Genomic DNA, 13,961 nt, shown 5'->3' with positions numbered 1-13,961 from the left:
CCCTTGCACGGGTGAGGCATAAATGCAATTTCGTTGTGTGCAGTGTTCACTTGTGTGCTGTGGAGTGCTGTGTCACAATGACAATGGGAGTTGGAGTTTCCCAATGGGGTTTCACTTTCACTTTAATATTGCTAGAAATCCATTCCATTGCTAGGCTAAGACTATGGTGGGTTGGGGAATTGCAAAAATATTCCAATGTCCAAAAGGAGGTCCCCGCTGAAAAAGTTTGGGAAGTACTGCAGTAGTGTGTCCCAATACGTTTAAGAGTTGAGGGGACGTGCTTAAACTCCCTTCAGACTTCCCTCTTGCATGAGCATGGAGAAATAGGACAAAGCCTTAGCCTCGTTTAAATCTATGAATTAGTGTGAGAAATCATGCTTTAAAAAAATCGCCTCCCTCTTCTCCCTCGTTTGTGCTGGATTGGAGATGCAGGAATGAAGAGCCTGTTGGTTGGGGGTGAGGCTTGCACACACACAAGGACAGTCCACAGTCTTTCTTTGAGCACCAATGCATTGCAGTATACAGAGCGCAGCCTAATAATCGGATGATCGTTGGTAAAAACACAGATCATCAGACACGATTAAAAAAAAATCAAAATCCACTTAGCATTAGTGGCTCAATCTTACTCAATATTACATATTACGGCATATCCGGGCTTGGCAACCTTCGTGACACCAGGCATCAGTTTGAAATTACGTTGCCAGTGCACCCGTGACGTCTCCTTATTGAGCTCTCCCCAACGAGGCATTTAAAGGCATTTAAAAGACAATGGCAATCTCTTTCAGTCTTGGAGTGATATTCGGACATGACACCCACCGGTACTCCAGAGATTATGCCGCCATGTGCCAACCGTGGCCACACATGCTCAAGATTGCTGAATGCCGCACTATACCCCACATGCTGCTGCCCCACACAATACAGAACTGAAGGTTTACACTTTTGATTTGGCAATCAAAGTGGATAAATCCAAAAGATTTGTGTCAGCAGGTGTAGCCTATTTGCTGTGCTTCCAGCAGTAAGTAGAATATTCCAGAGCTTGCCAATGCACATTTTCTGTATCTCAATTAGCAAGCACTAAGCTTATTCACAATTGACAGTATTAGTAAGCTTACTGCCCCATGAGGGTCATTCCACGTGAAATCAGACGCTTTTGGGACCCGACCTTTGTGGATTTAAATGGGACTTGGTGCGCCTTTTTAGTGGCAGAAGGTAGAATGGCAGAAATGCATTTGCATGAATCTGGCACCAACATAAAGTGAAATCCAGACTACACAACTCTTTACTCGACTAGACTAAGAAGGTATTAATCAAGAGGGTAAGACACTATGCATTCACCCTTGAATATAAATATGAATATGAATATCTAAGACAATAAACTAAATACAGCATGGAGCAAAACAATCAACTAAATATGAATTATGAGAAATTACAACTTGAATATCTAATTAGAGGCTAGAGTTAGGCTATAAAATCATTAACATCTCCAGAAAGTGTGTCCTTTGGTCCTTTGCGTTATTACAGAGATAATATAACTTAAAAGGTGGAAATGAGTTGTAATAAAGTAGTAATAGAGTACCGTTGGGGATGAGCACCCCACCTGATATGAGCAGGCTACCCCATTTGACACTCCATCCAAAATGCTAATGCTAATGCTAATTTGGGCAGAGTGTCAGGTGGGTACCACATGTCAGATGAGGTAATCTATTCCAACACTGCTGTATTGCTTAACTACAACTCATTTCACCCTGTAAGTCACATTATATCTCTGCAATGACTCAGGAACCAAACCAAAGATTTTCAGATGTTGTTCATGACATTGCAGGCAAGGTTTAGACAAGAAATTGGGCTTTTTAAAATATAGCATTACAGATATTCATGTTTTAAACATTTTAATAGCTCATCATTCATTTTCTGATCATTGTTGTATTCCGTGCTGTTTGAGCATTTTGTAGTAGAGCCTCTCACTGTGCGTTCCGACATGTTACTGTGTAGCGCTACAGTTTTTACTGTTGGTTTGCCAAACCACACAAACTCTACTAAAAGAATCAAAATTCATCCTTTGTCAAAATGTTCCATCAGTTTGTCTGTGTGTGCGCACGGCAGCTTGTGCATGGAGTGCATCTATGCTACTACCCTGCTGTGATACTTCTGGACATACCAACACTGCTGCCAGATATCTAATCTGTGAAAGTGACAGATAGTTCTAGCTGCAAAACAAGCCTCCTCCTCCTCCTCCACACACACACACACACACACACACGCACACACAGGCACACACAGGCACACACACACACACACACACACACACACACACACACACACACACACACACACACACACACACACACACACACACACACACACACGTGGCCTCCGCGCTCCGGACATGAAAACAGTCTCTCGGACAAACAAGTCACTTGCTAAATTAGCAGAGCTCTGCTCAGGGGCGGAGTGGCCCACCTTTTCCCACCGGGAGAATTTTCCCCTTGGCGGCCCTCTTTAAAAAAAACAAACAAAAAAAAACAAAGCGAACAACATGGTTTCCTAACCAAAAAGACAAAAGCCACGAAATCTGCAGTCGTACTACATGTGGACATTTAAGTGTTGTCAAAATATCAACCTGAAGTGGAGAATTGTAGCCTACACCTTGATGAAATGCACAGCCAGTGGTGTAGTCTACGTAAAACGCAGGTATACGCACCCATTTCAAAATTTCAGGGATTACAGTATACCCACTTAAAATTGATTGATCCATTATTTACAATAGCACAAATATATACAGTAGACTATACACACATCAAAAATGCTCAAATATACAGTATAGGCCTACCACTTCAAAAAGTAGACTACACCACTGGAGCCATCATCACAGTCCAAAGCATTCATAGGCCTACTAGGTTAGGCTACATCACGCTACTGTTCCATGCAAATGTGCACTCCACTGTCATTTTGACAGTTTGAAATTGAAAAATCGTTTAAGGAAGATAGGATGAGCATGGGCACAAAGTTTTGAGTGTGGGACTTTTTAGAAGAGTAGGCTTACAAAATATAGTATAGTATATAGTATATAAGCTATAGCTTACAAAAAGTCTGTCTACATTCTGCAATAAACCCACCATGCAGCAAATAAGCCAAACCTAGCTACTTCAAAGCACAACCATAAGTCAACAAAATGTATAACCAAACGGTGTAGGCCTACCTTAAAACGCTGTCTTCGTCGCAGCAAATGTCTTTGTTTCTTGCAATCACTCTACTTTAATCCACAGCTTAGCCTACACACCCAGCACTGGTCACATCAGAATCTTGTGTGGTAATTATTTTGTTCCATTTCTTCAGACATAGGCTACATCCTAAATGTACCACATATAAATATATGTATGATAATAATATTATTTCGACTATAAGGAGATATACTGGTAGTTCTAACAAATCAAAACAAAACCCATTGCTTCTGTTAGGTGCAGTTCTCTTCCTTACCACTTGGTGGAGTCTGTTCGTAACCCAAGTCAATAACCACAGAGCAAATGAATCTGGACTGGAAAGACTGTAAACTGTAACAGTCGTGTGGAAATCGGAAAATAAATCATAATATATTAATATTTCCATCCTTTGGTAACCAATATACATATCACAGGTTCTTAAAATACTGAAAACGAAACTGTGTTACTAAGATCTTGTAAACTTCCGCGATCTACGGTGTATGAAAATTATCAGTAGAGAAGGGGTGTGGCCAATTTACTGTCTGACACCGTCAGTGAGGTATTGCCATCTGGTATGCGGTATAAATACTGGGTAGTCAGTTGAGCTGAAATACAGGAGAGTGGAAAGTGGGAAGTTAGTGCATAGAAGTGTAATTTAAAAGTATCCGGGCTGGCAAAGAACGCTGGGCGGCCGCTCTATTACATTTCACGGCCGCGGCCCACCGGGACAAGTCCCCGATCTCCCTACGGCCACTCCGCGCCTGGTCTGCTCGACATGAGGCCTCAGGCTCGCTGGACTTAGGGCTCGCTATTATTAGCCAGTGGCCAGTGCAGTGGTGTGGACTGGCTTTCAAGAATGGCCAAATCAGCATCTCAGAGACGCGTTTGGTGGACCTACAGGGATGTCCATTCATTCACCTTTTAATTTGCAAGATTCATACATTCATACTACTTTCATCCCACATTTTTGGGGGTACAGGGCAGGCAATAGTTTGTAAAAGACAAGTCCCACACCGTACAAGCTGTGATGCAGCACTGAATTTCGCAACCAAGTCAAGTGAAGTTACTCCTGGATTTTATCACTAAGACAGACATCCTTGTGAATTAACAGGTCACAGCACCCAAAACATTAGCAAGTAGGGGAGTATATCGAAAAAGACTAAAAAACACAACAAATGTATGAAAAAATGTCTGCACAAATAGCGTTCATCAGTCAGCGGCAAAATAGATTTTCTTTTCAACACAGCAAAAGATGCATATATTGCACAGCAAAAGTTGCATATTGCACAGAGAACAATCACCACAGGTTAAAAAGTTTCCTAGTCTGCCAAAACCAGTGTTGACCTATTACATTGCTATAATGATTCATTGAGCCTTACAGACACCCGAGGCCTTGCCAGATGGCTAATTTGAAGCAAAGAGTAATAAAATCACATTCCTCTGATGGCAGCTAAAATTACAGACAAATACATAATCTTGAAAAAAAACAGACTTAACACGCCTGGAGCACTCTGGGGATGAATTGTAATGATAGGGGGCACCAGGAGCTGGTGGCGAGGCACTGGCATCTATCTCGGCTCCTAAATTAAGCCAAAAACACAAAAAATCAAATGGGGAACCCACTCCTTCCTCGGTCACCCCCTCGATGGAGGGTGTGGTGAGATGGCCTGACTATTGCAACTTTAAAGCCCCGCGAGATATTTGGTCTAAATACTTACGTCTTCAGCCTATTTCTCCGAGGTTGTGCCTTGCTTGCGTTAATGAAATGCCTCCGTATGCTCCTTGTTGAAACGGCAATCGATTACACCACCCATTCCTTCACTGACCTTCTAACTGAACTGTAGGGTCACTGTCTTAAACATGCCCCATTGACACACTGGAAATGCTCAAAATGGATAAGCTCCCCACCTGTTGTTAGAATTTGAAATGCTCTGGCCCTGCCATGGCCAAAGGATGGGGCACCCGTCTGTCATGTGGCTGACCCGGGCTGGATTCCCGGCCCGGGTCCTTTGCCGGCCCTTCCTCATCTCTCTCTCCCCACTCGCTTCCTGTCACCACCTTCACTGTCCTATCATAGATAAAGTCAAAAAGACTTATATTATATATTTTTTTTTAGGGGCTTTTATGCCTTTATTCGACAGGACAGCCGAAGATGGTGACAGGAAGCGAATGGGACAGAGAGACAGGGGAGGATCGGGAAATGACCCCAGCCGGACCCGAACCAGGGTCCCCGTGGGTGGGCATGCAAGCCCAAATGTGGGGGGCTTAGCGCGCTGCGCCACAGCGCCCCCATTTTTTAAGAATTTGAAATGTTCTAGATAGTGTGCCTGGCCAGACTAAATGACAGGGGAAACTTTGTGCAGCATAACAGTTTAGCGTGGGAGGGCCCGGGCTAGCGATGAGGCAAGACACTGGGTGCAAATCATTTCTTCCATCCTCCCACCTCATTGTCCACTCCAAATGTGTTTAATGTAACACTCAGAAATCATTGTCTGCTCCTCCAAATTTGTTTAATGTAACACTCAAAACACACATCTTAACCCCTTGGCACAGAGCCTATGTTATAAACTTACTGTCACCTATTGTAATGGCTATGTCTTAATCTGTTACTTAAGGCTCTTGGTACTGTCATAGCAATGTTGTTATGATGTAGTTGAGTATTTTCAGCAAATAGTGAATAGGCCCGCCGGCGACCCCATCTGCAGTAAGAGGCTACAGATAAATAAGCCTTAAGTTTGTTTAATTTAACACTCAAAACACACACAGATATATCTTCACGATAAATAAGCCTTATTGTCAAAGCAACTTTGAAACACAGACAAATGTCCTCCTGCACCACAAGGCTTTCTACTTCAGATATCATGAATACTGTAAATGCCAAATGAGAGAAAAATATAAAACTGACTACCCTGGTAGACAACAAGTCACAAAGTCAAAGGACAGAAGAGAGAATGCAAGTTTGGGGGAATTATTTGCACCCACAAACTCCAAGAGTACAGGCAACAGAGGACAGTGATGTAAATAATAAATGTCCACAACACTGTTAATTAAGAGGGTGGGTTTTTGAACATTCTATAAAAAGAATGTGTTATATAACAATGCAAGATTCTAAAATTCCAAATTGTATTGAATGACGCCCAGAATTCTATAGAACTTTCACTGCCCGAACATTCCCGTCACACCGGTGTGACGGTACACTCTTAAAGGTTAATGCTCCCAGTTGTTTAATGGCACGACGTTTCGGTTGCACTTGAAGAAGGACTAAGGTCCGAAACGTTGTGCCATTAAACAACTGGGAGCATTAACAGTGTTGCGGACATTTATTATTTACTTCAGTTATTTTATTTTGTCCAGCACCTGTGCCACTGATGTGCACACATTTTCTGCCTTCTTGAACAGAGGACACTGGACAGTGAATCAGGTGGGCTGGGTGTGTCAGATGCGGATGTGGGCTAGGATAAAGGCAATAGTCTAGTCCAGTGTTTCCCAACCTTTTTTGTCTCACGTACCCCCTAAGCCTCTTAGTTGTACCATGAGTACCCCCCAATTCATGTTCTATATCGCTTTCTCTGTCCTGATGTGACTGCTCCATACATTTGTTATAATAATAACATCTTTTCAAGTACCCCCTGCAGTGTGCTCGCGTACCCCTAGTGGTACACGTACCCCTGGTTGGGAAACACTGGCTAGTCTAGTGTTTCTCAAAGGGGGTGGTCCAGCCCCCCAGGGGGCGTTGGGGAGCCCTCGGGGGGTGTTGATAAGGATGCCACTGGTCTAGAGAACCACTGGTCTAGTCAGTTAACAGGGTGGTGACGAAACAACCTCGAGGCTGCCAAATACTTCTTCATTCCACACCACCATACGATGCCTCTCAAAGCTTCGAAGAGCACGTGTCTTGTTCAGTTCAGTGCCGTTCAGAAAACTTTAACTGTAAATGGGCAATGCAGTTCCACTTCTCACACAAAAAAATGACTACCAAGGTGGGGGCACTGTGGCGCAGCACGCTAAGTGCTTACATTGCCCACAGGGACCCCAGTTCGAGTCCGGCCGGGGTCATTTCCCGACCCTCCCCCGTCTCTCTCTCCCAGTCATTTCCTGTATACTCTCACACTGTCCTGTAATAATAAAGGCCAAAACATACTTTAAAAAATGACTACCAAGGTAGGGAAAACACATTCCAGCATCAATCCAACATCGGCTCATATTCATCCTCCTCAGCCCATCAGTGACAACAGCCCTGCACACAGATAGCCTGATTATGATCGACTTTCAAATCTCTTCGAGACTTGGTCTGACTAAGAGCATAACAATTAACATTTCCCTAACGGTGTGTGTGTGTGTGTGTGTGTGAGAGAGAGAGTGAGTTAGTTTCCTGCCTTGGGCTGAATGTATGTAAGAGTGTGCTATATATGGTAAATATATGTGTAATGATGTGTGTAATGCCTGTGTGTGATGTCTTCTGTTTTATGTTTGTATGTAACTTGATGACTTAATTTCACTTGTATCAATGTCCTGTGATCAATAAATGATACTCTACTCTCTACTCTACTCTTCTCTAATCTACATATTTCAGAGTCAAAGACTTTATTTATTGTCCATACAGTGTTGCAGCGTGTATGCAGGTCTTTTGTGTTTGTGGGCTTGTACATGTGTGATTGTGTTGAAGAGCATCATGTCCAGACTCAGAAGTGCCGCGACTCGTGAGCAGATCAGAGATCAGATTCTTCTTCCAGAAGTGATGTGTGCTGTGTTCATGAGAGCGGGTAACGATATAGTGACACTGACACCAGTGTGTCCTCTCCAGCCCCCAAGAGCATTCCTGTGGTCTCTAGCTAGTACACACCCGTCCATCCAAGAGCACAAACTCTCTAGACTGATTGACACTTACTTGGGAGGTGATGGTATGCCATCAGAAACAAATAAAGAAACATTTTGGTCCCAATTTTTCAGTCATGCAAACATTGGGATGAAAGATGTGCATATAGGCTACTACTTCCAGAAATGGATCAGGATAAACAGAAAGACATCTTTCTTGATAGTCTGATTTGTGTCAGTGTGATCAACTGATCACAAATATTTTGATGAGGCACAGATACAGCAAGACACAGCTGATGAGTAATTTTTGTCTCAGAAGGCCCATATAGTGTTATGAACACACAACAACCACCACAACACTAGACAAAATGTAGTCAACATGCGAATCGTAGCGTGTGACATATTCCCAATTTTTACAGATTACATTCAATGTAGCTGACTCAGTAGTAGCATACTAAATACAGTGCTGCTGCTACTACTATGTTATAACCACCCAAACTCTGTACGTGGCAAGTTTTTGTATGGCAACTTTATCTTGCACAAATATTAAGAAATACTCAAGATGTTCCCATGAATATGCTTCCAGAGACAATTACATAACATAACTGTACAGGCTCATCCGACCAATTCGGAAAGAAAAACAGTCAACATTCCACTTCCAAAACATTCCAGGGCAACTCAGGCAACTGGGCACGTGTTTTTACAACAACGTTATTCTCATACGGGTAACTCTTGCAAGCTAGTCTACCATGGCAAAGAAAATGTTTTTCTTTGTGACTGTTTTCAGAGATAGCCACACATCTAACCCACGTAATACTGTGTGAACAGGCTAATTTACGAATCTCCTGAAGTGGCTGTCTCAGCCACATATTGTTCACATTAAGTTAGTAGGCTACAGTGTTGCTGCTTTGCACGAACCCTGAAAATAAAACGTGCAGGTTCTGTACAAAGGTGTTGTGTGTGTTTATTGCAAATATAAATAACAAAGGGTACTTACCTTAACTCGTAAAGCGTGCAGTGTAGGTTAGCCGTTTCGACAGAAATATCGAACATGCATGTCCTCGCGCCTTCTCCTCCACAGGTATGTTTGATAGTCTGTTATGATTTTTTTCTGTTCAAAATTAAAAACAATGTCTTGATCAATTAAACGCGGTTCGGCTCTTTAGGGGAACGCACTAGCTTTACTTCCACATCCATGCTCGACGCTTTTCTCAAGGCACACTCGCCTCCGTGTGGCTCCGATAACCAACCTGAACATCCACAACTAGCCACACAAGAGTTTAGAACCCTTGTACACGACAACAGACTCGAAACAAAAGGTCGCCAATGGCGCCACCTGGTGGCAGAATCAAAGTGCGCTGTCCGTCATACGCGCCTGCAGGGAAAGACGCTCTATTTTTTTGTAGGCAGAACGCAGAAGGTGGTCACGTTTGGGGATGTGTGGACAAGTAGAATTTGTTATAGTTCAGCAAAACTCTGTAATTCATAGCAGATGCTTTTTACCAAGCGGTTTTTATATTCTACAGACACATAATGCAACAGGCTGCTGTATTGCTGACGACGACCAGTTCAGAAAGTTGTATTGTGAAAAGAGTTAAAATGTGTAGCCCTACAAACTCCTAAATATTTTCCTCTTAATCAAATCCGTCCGTCTATCCACTATGCTACTTTCATCATCTGCTAGCAAAATTATTTGCGCACCGTCTGCAAGGCCTACTCTTGCATTCTTCACATGTGCAGTAGCTACAGTGAGCTAGACACACACACACACACACACACCCTGTTTAGTGTTCTCATATTTCTGCTGAAATGAAGGTAAAATAGTCATGTCTTCAGAAGTGAGAGGTGCGAGTAGCTTCAGTCTTATTGGATGCTGGTCATCTGAGATAGTGTAGCTGTATCCACCATGCTTTGCTACCTCGCCCATACGACTCTGATACTTTCTGAGCTCAACACTGTCATTCTGCAATCACTATTACCCCATGAATTCAGTGTAGCTAGGTCCGTGGATATGTTCAGTTCCCTCCTCGTGGCAAGCCCCCCACGTGTGTGACAAGTGACCTATGTGCGCGCGATTTGGAACATTTTCTCGCTCGTGCATTGGGCAATCGCAGTAGCTTCTGAAGTAGCTAAAGGGCTGTGCGAGAGAGAGGAAGATAATATCCCTAATGACAGAAAAGAAGATTTTCAGCTTACCAGCGACCTGGAAACACAACGCGTTGCGACGCCAGGGATATGCGGCTTCTAATAACTGCTGCCACAAGGTGGGGAGACAAAATTATCATAGCAAGTTGCAAGTCACAGATAGGTCATGGCATGGGTATTATTCCACACATATTGCACAGGCCTTCATCATTTGCCAATGACAATAATGTTACATTTATTAAATGGGTCTAGACTTCATTGGGCCCACACGTGAAATACAAGTAGGCCAAATTATGTTCCCCTTCTTTGGAATTAGGGTGACAAATTGGCCCTGGATTCCTGAGAGACTATTGTAGGCCCAATACTCAGCAGTCTGCTGATTTCTTTTGTCTATGACTTGTATTTTGTTTTGGCTTCCCAATAGCCATTTTTAGTAGCAAAGACTTGGTCTGCTTTTCCAAGCATTCCTATATTTTTTGTCTTCTGATTTTTTCCTTGATGCAGACACTTGTGGTGGAAATAGGCTACAAGATATATCCTACAGTCAGTCTGCCTGGCTCCTGTACCAGCTCTGCATTCAGTGTTAATGGAGGTGCGTGGGTGCCACCTATTGGCAGCTACTATGTTTGCAGGGCAGGCCAGAAGGTGCTGTTGGTCAGGCAGGCACATCAGTTTGTCAACTCTGGCAGTGATGGCCAACCTGAATTCATTAGTTATACTACAATCCAGAGCCATGTATTCCATTCCAAATGAGCTGGCTTTACCCGTCCAATTCAACCAGGTGATCATTCAACCTGACAATCACCTGGTTGCAGTGGTGTAGTCTACGTAGAACGCGGGTATACAGAGTATATCCACTTCTAAATTTCAGGGATTTCAGTATACCCACTTAAAATTGATGTATCCATTGTTTTGAATAGCACAAATATATACAGTATACCCACATAAAAAAATGCTCAAATATACAGTATACCCACCATAAAAAGTAGACTACACCACTGCCTGGTTGGCCATGATGGCCAGTAAGTGACAAACGACTGTAGCTGACCAAAAGTACCTTCTGGCCTACCTTGCAAACATAGTAGCTGCCAGTAGGTGGCACCCACGCACTTCAATGTCTTAATATACGGCTCTGTCAGGATGTGCAGTGCTAGGACCGGCACCATTTTTCCATGACCCCTGTAACTTGTGGGCCAGTCTCTAAGAAAATACAAAAACCTCAATCGCATTACTAGCTCTAGTCCAGGCCTGTACAGTGCTGTTTGTCTCTGAACCTGTGAGGTAAAAAAAATATGTAATTCACGTTTTATGTGCACTTTAAACTTTTCTTTGTTATGTCTTACTTTCCCAATTGTGAATAAAAACTGAATGCAAAGATTAGGAAGTTACGCATTTGAACAAGATACACTATATCACCAAAAGTATTTGCTAACCTGCCTTGACTCACATATGAACTTAACTTAACATCCCACTGCCTAACCCATAGGGTTAAATGTGATATCAGTCCATGGAAAGCACATTGGTGAGGTCACAGAGTGATGTTGGTCAAGAATGCCTAGCTGTCAGTCTCCGCTCTAAATCATCCCAAAGGTGCTCTCTATTGGGTTCAGGTTAGGATGCAGGCCAAGTTCATCTACACCACTGGTTTTCAACCTTTTTTGAGCAATCGCCCCCTGGACCTCATTCTAAGCCTCCTAACGCCTCCTTGACCTCACCATAAGCCTGTCAACGCCCCCCTTTGTATAAAAATGTTCAAATAACGAATGCTCCCAATGACAACTAGCACCGCCCCCACTCAACTGAATCCTTCTCAACGCCCCCCGAGGGCTCCCCAAAGCCCCCTGGGGGCCTGTACTGCCCCCGTTGAAAAACACTAATCTACACTGTACTCTGTCATCGATGTCTTTATGGACCTTGCTTTGTTTACTGGTGCAAAGTCATGTTGGAAAAGGAAGGGCGTGCTCCAAACTTTGGGAAAGGTTGGGAGCATGGAATTGTCCAAAATATTTTGATATCCTGAAGCATTCAAAGTTCCTTTCACTGGAGGGGATATTTTTGGTATATTAGTGTTTAGTCTCACATCAGTGAAGAAGTGCCAGTGCCTGAACATGCTCCTATGGTCTGCTTTCTGATCTAGCTTTAATGTTTTGCACCAGAAAAACAAAAGCACTTAAAGAGACATTGGTTTCAAGATGGGCAGCGGTTAGTGATACAGCTGTCCACAGACCACAGTGCAGAGCCTAAGCGCTAACAGGCAAGTTGTACAAGTGCAGTCAACCAAAATGACATTATTTGCTACGGTGTCCCTGTGCAGAGCGCATTCAGCTTTAACTTCATATATTCATCTGTAACAAACCTTAATGTCTATTTAAATTTTTATTTAGACTAATCAAATGTAGATCTGTTTTTGGAAAATATAGATCTATTTCTTTCACTCTGTATTTGATCAAACATTACGTTTTGCAGGGCCTTTTGCTTCCTGGTTTATAGCTTTAATATTTTGCACCAGAAAATCAAAAGCAAAAGAGACTTTGCAAGATGTGTGGCAGTTGGTGATGCAGCTGACCACAGACCACAGTGCAGAGCCTGAGAGCTAACAGGCAAGTTGTATCTACAGTATACTCACAGCAGGCCTATGGCCAGAACACAAGCACAGCTTGAAAGGTGGGCTTCCTGTGAGTCCTCTGTTGTCTGTTGTTTCAAGTTTCAAGTTTAAGTTTATTTGTCCCCCAAGGGAGAAATTAGGTTTGTCGCAGGTAGACAGTCAGAACAGACAACAAATAGACTAAAAACAACATAAAGACAGGTACCTGGGGTCAACACAACACAATTAAACACAGACAACACAGAATTAAAAAATCAATAAAATAAAAACAATACAAAGTGAGAGGATAAAAGAAGAGACAAAGACAATAAAAAGATTAATGGTCAGATCAAGACATGGATATTAAAATACCAGTCCAATGTCCAAAAAATGCAAGGGATGCAAAGTGCAGGAGGCAGCATTATCTGTACAAATTTAACATGTTTATAGATTCAAGATTCAAGATTACTTTATTACGTCTTAAAGATTACGTCAGAAAGATACCGCTGAGCTAAAGGACCAGTCCGATGTCTCAATGCTACCGATACTGTATGAGGCTTCGGGAGGGAGGTTTACTAACGATCCATGCCACACTCGGCTTGTTGGCATCCATTAAACCATCAATACATGATTAAAATAAAATTTAAAAAACATGAAAGAGAGGCTAGGTCACTCAGAATTAAAGCTGTGGAGGGATTAATTACTTACTTAGGCTGCAACAATGTACAGTTGGCCTACTTACAGTATTTCTGTAATGAAAATCGTTGTGAGATCATGAACTCGCCATTGTTGACATCAACATACCCTAACACCCTAATAAATGAAATATACTGAGTGACCATACAAAGAATTCTTCATGTGTTGTGCACATTATGCAGTGCAACAGGCTCATACGTATGGGGTTGAGCTCATTTGAGATGGACTCAGAACACACGAGAAACTGTCCTCTGATTACAGAATTAAACATTTTTCACTCTTCCTGAATATGGCAAGGCAAGGCAAGGCAATTTATTTGTAAAGCACATTTCAGACATGGAACTCGAAGCAATTCAATGTGATTTACAAAGAGATAAAAACCATGCAAAATATGATGGAATCTAGCATCTAATCTCAGTCAACTTTTAGTGACTTTTTAGTGTATGAGGATGGAGTGCAGTAAACCAAAGACCAGGCATTTATGGCCCAAAAAATCTGACAACCTTGCCATATGTTTCTTT

General features: G+C 42.6%; 1 protein-coding gene across 2 annotated transcripts in view; it reads right to left on the bottom strand.

Annotated features, from left to right (window-relative positions):
* sema4ab (sema domain, immunoglobulin domain (Ig), transmembrane domain (TM) and short cytoplasmic domain, (semaphorin) 4Ab) overlaps positions 1-9,272 on the bottom strand; it is a 66,149-nt gene extending 56,877 nt beyond the window's left edge. For both annotated transcript variants that reach the window (XM_063185518.1, XM_063185519.1), the window contains exon 1: positions 9,013-9,272. The gene's annotated coding sequence lies outside the window, so the exon portion shown is untranslated. The remainder of the gene's footprint in view (positions 1-9,012) is intronic.
* Between the last annotated feature and the right edge of the window lie 4,689 nt (positions 9,273-13,961).

Source organism: Engraulis encrasicolus, chromosome 20 (assembly GCF_034702125.1).
Source record: "Engraulis encrasicolus isolate BLACKSEA-1 chromosome 20, IST_EnEncr_1.0, whole genome shotgun sequence".
Classification (NCBI taxonomy): domain Eukaryota; kingdom Metazoa; phylum Chordata; class Actinopteri; order Clupeiformes; family Engraulidae; genus Engraulis; species Engraulis encrasicolus.
This window is presented reverse-complemented; position numbering and strand designations above follow the sequence as displayed.